The sequence below is a fragment of the Galeopterus variegatus genome, unplaced genomic scaffold (assembly GCF_000696425.1).
Source record: "Galeopterus variegatus unplaced genomic scaffold, G_variegatus-3.0.2 Scaffold1213, whole genome shotgun sequence".
In the NCBI taxonomy this organism is placed as follows: Eukaryota; Metazoa; Chordata; class Mammalia; order Dermoptera; family Cynocephalidae; genus Galeopterus; species Galeopterus variegatus.
The window spans coordinates 386999-391805 of NW_007727324.1; positions in this window are offsets into that span (position 1 = coordinate 386999).

The following is a 4807-nucleotide window of genomic DNA, read 5'->3' on the forward strand; positions in this document are numbered from 1 at the left end:
GTGTTTTTTTCCAGAAAATATGATCATCTACATGGAAAATTTTAGAATCAATGGTCAAGATAGTGGAACTAATAGGAAATAAGAGGTATAAGGTTTAAAAAGGTATATAAGATCAATAAATAAACAAATGCAAAAAAGCATCCATTTACAGCACACTCACGAAGTTATAAAGTTCTTGATGATACATCCAAGGAAATAGATACATTATCTTTATGGATAAAATTCTGAAACTTTATTGACATACACACAATGAGATTTGAATAAATAGTGAAACATACCAGTTAGTAGGTGGGAATGCTTAATATAGGAGCTATGAAAATTTATCCCTAATTTTTCTTTAATTTCAATGCAATTTCAATTCAAATCAAAATGATTTTTATAGAGCTTGACAGATTTATTCTAAAATGAATACTGAAGTTTAACTCTATAAACCTAGCCCAATTAATTCTTTAAAAAGGTTAATAAGTACATGGGAACTTGCCTTACCAACCATCAATATTAAGTATAAAGTTATTGTAATTAAAACAGTATAGTACTGACATAGATATGTACAAATAAATCAGTGGATCAGATGGAGAGTTTAGAAAGAAATCCATGCTTATATTGTAACTTGGCATATGAGAGAGGAGAACTTCAACTCGATAAGGAAAATGGTGATAACTGGATTTCTGAACAAAAATCTCAAATGTAAAATGCAAAAACGTGGGCCCCTGCCTCCCAACAACAATAAGACAATTTTCTAAATGGGTGAAACAAAGATGAAAGCCAAAGAAATTAGAACAATTACAAGAAAGTATGATTTTTGTGACCTCAAAGAAGAGATTACTTAAACAGGATATAAAAGCAGAAATCATAATGGAAAAGATTAATAAATTTGATTACATTTGATTTTTTTCAAAATATCTAAAAATCCCACCATAAATAATTTAAATGGAGGTGGTGGGTAGGATAAAGTATTTACAACCATACTATAGACAGAGATTTAATACTCCAAACATTTAAATAACTTTTACAAATCAATAGTAAAAGAAAAGCAATATAATGAAAAATTGAGCAAAAGATATAATTGGTAATGCACAAAACTGAAACTCACAAAAGATTGGGAAATCAATGAAAAAGTATTTGACTTCAACAGTAAACAGGCATATTAATAGTACTTATAAAATAAAAGGATATAAATTATTTTACCAATCGAATTGCCAACAACTAAAGAGTTGACATTATCAAGTGCGTCTGGAGGTGTGGAGAAACAGAAACTCCTATTCTGTTAGTAGATATATTAATGAGACTAGGCATTAGGTAAACAATTTGACATTGGCTAGTAAGATACAAAATGTAGTTTCTATATCACTTAGAAATGATACTACAAAATATCTACCCTAATAAATGATCACATGTAACCAAAAGGACACATGTAAAAGGTTTTTCATACATCACTGTTTGTAATAGGAACACTGGAAGTAATGTAAATACCCATCAATAGGAAAATACACTAATAAAATGTATTTTTATAACAGACTATATATAGTGTATGTGTGTATGTGTATATTTGTATGTATATATGTATTTGTATATATGAACATACCTTGAAACTTAATGCTGAGTTGAAAAACTGCAGAAAATAGTATTTGGTATAAAATTATATAAAATAAAAATAGCAGATACACAAAACAGTAAACACACACAGACATACAGACAGACACACACACACACACACCCACGAAAAGTGCACCCAATTCATAAGTATAGTTGCTTATGGGGAGGGAGAAAGGGTATGGGATCTAGGATTTGGATCAGAAAGGAACTTCCACTTCATTTTAAATATTTATTTATTCTATTTAAAAGCATTTGAAGCAGGAACAAGATCCTTAAGAATGTCAGTTCTCGCTGCTTCTATTCAACATTACACAGAAGGTTCTAGCCAGGGCAATTAGGCAAGGGGAAAAAAAAAGGCATCTGGATTGGAAAGGAAGAAATAAAACTGTCTTTATGATGTTATGAACAATGCTGTCATGACAAATGGCATGATCTTATATACAGAAAATCCTAAGGGACCTGCTAAAAAATCCACTAGAGCTAAAAAAGAAGTTTGGCAAGGTTGCAGGATATAAGGTCAGTATACAAAAATCAATTGATTTGTATGCACTAGCAATGAACAATCCGAAAACAAAATTGAGAAAACAGTTCTATTTACAATAATGCCCAAAAGAATAAAATACTTAGGAATATTATATATAACAAAAGAAGTGTAAGACTTCTACACTGGAAACTGTAAAACATGGTTAAATAAGAGCTAGATAAAAGGAAAGACATTCCATGTCCATGGATCAGAAGACTTAATATTGTTAAGACAGTAATACTCTCCAAATTGATCTACAGATTCAGTGCAATTCCTATCCCAATTCTTTCTGGCTTTTTCCCCCCAGAAACTAAAAGTTGATCCAGAAATTCATATGGAAATATAAAGGACCCAGGATAGCAAACATAATCTTGAAAAAGAAGAACAATTTGAAGGACTTTCACTTCCCTATTTCAAAACTTTCTAGAGAGCTGTAATAAGACATTGGTATAAGGATAGACATATGGTTCAATGGAATAGAATTGAAAGTCCAAAATCAGCCCTTGCATTTATAGTCAATTAGTTTTCAACAAAAGTTTCAAGACAATTGAATAAGGAATAAATAGACTTCAACAAGTAGTACTGGAACAACTGAATATCCACTTACAAAAGAATGAATTTGGATCCCCATCTCACCCCATACACAAAATTAAGTCAAAATTGATCACAGACCTAAATGTAAACTAAAACTATAAAACATTTAGAAGAAAACATAGGAAAAATTTTTGTGACTTTAGGCTAGGCAATAATTTTTTAGACACAAAACCAAAAGCACAAGCAACAACAAAAATTGATAAGTTGGACTTCATCAATATTCAAAACTTGAGCACTTTGAAAGAAATAGTCAAGAAAGTAAAGAGAAAACCCACAGACCTGGAGAAAATATTTTCAAATCATATATCCAGTAAGTGACTTGTAAGTGGAATATATAAAGACCTCTTGCAACTCAGTATTAAGAACACAAATAAAATCTAAAATTGAGCAAAGGATTTGAATAGAAAATGCTCCAAAATAATATGTGCATGGCCAATAAGTATATCATAAAGATGCTCAAAGATGTTCATTAGTCATTAAGGAAATGAAAATCAAAACCACAATGATTACTACTTCGTACCCATTAGAATTGCTGTAATGAAAAAGATAACACGTGTTGGTAAGGATGTTGAGAAATTGGAAACCTCATATATTGCTGGTGGAAATGTAAAATGTTGCAGTTAGATTGGAAAACCGTAGCAATTTCTCAAAATGTTAAATATAGAGTTATCATATGACCCAGTAACTCCACTCCTAGGTATCTACCAAGAGAAATACAAACATGTCCACACATAGACGTATACATGAATGTTCATAACAGTATTGTTCATAACATAATTATTCATAATAGCCCCCAAATGAAAACAACCCAAATGTCCACCAACTGATGAATGGGTAGGTAAAATGTGGTACATCCACACTATAGAATATTGTTTGGCCATAAAAGAAACAAAATACTGATACATACTACAACGTGGATAAATCGCAAAAATATGTTGAGTGAAAGAAGCTAGACGCAAAAGACATGTCATGATTTTGTTTATATTAAATGTCCAGAATGGGCAGATCTATAAAGATAGAAAGTAGATTTGTGGTTGCCTGGAGTTGGGGGTGGAAATGGGCTGTGACTGCAAATGGGAACAAAGTTGATGGAAATGTCCTAAAATTAGTTTGTGGTGATGGTTGCAAAGCTCTGTAAATATACAAGAAACCTTGGAAGTGTACACTTAAAAATGGATGGATTTTGTGCTGTGTAAATTATATCTCAATAAAGTTATTTTTAAAAAAACTACTTGAAGCAAATGTAAAATATTAAGGTGTCAATTCTGGCTGGTTGGGATGCTGGTTTTTGTTATATATTTCTCAAAAACTCAGATATCATAAATTCCTGGGTCCCAATTTCAAATGAGATATGTATATAAATTTAGAGCCTTTTCCTTATATTCTTACCTTCGGATACTGACAGGTGCCCTTATCCCTACAGGCAATTACTAGATTCTTGTCAGAGCACTCTCAGTGAAGCCCACCAGTAACACATAGCAAACACAACTACTTAATGCCTGACTCTTAAATGCAAGCCAGGAAAAACTAGATATATGAGGAAAACATTTAACATGAAAGACAGAACCCAAAACATACTGGAAGGGTGAATTCAGAGGAAACAGACACAATGTAGAGAGCAAATGAAACTTGAAAAATTCCTGTACTACTTCTAAAAAGAGAAGAGAAAATCTGCAGCCATGGAAAATATCAGAAACTTATTTATAATAAAGGGAATGTTCAGAGAATAGAACAAAAAAGAATTTTTGGAAATTAAAAATAATTGATTAAGTGTTTTAAAAATAAATGATAACAAATATAAAATATTGAAAAATAGGAGAACAAAGATATGAAAATTAGAGAATCAGTCAAGAGGTTTGATATCCAACTAATTGTATTCCAGAGAGAGAGAGAGAGAACTGAAAATGGAGTGGGAAGGAATACATCAAAGAAATAATATAAGAATTTCACAGCAATGAAGAACATGAATTTCTGCATTGGAAGGTCTAGCACAGGGCCGGCCCGGTGGCGCACTGCTACAGTGCGCCACTTGAGAGCGCGGCGGCGCTCCCACCGAGGGGTTGGCTCCCACATACAGCCCGGGCTCCCCCCCCC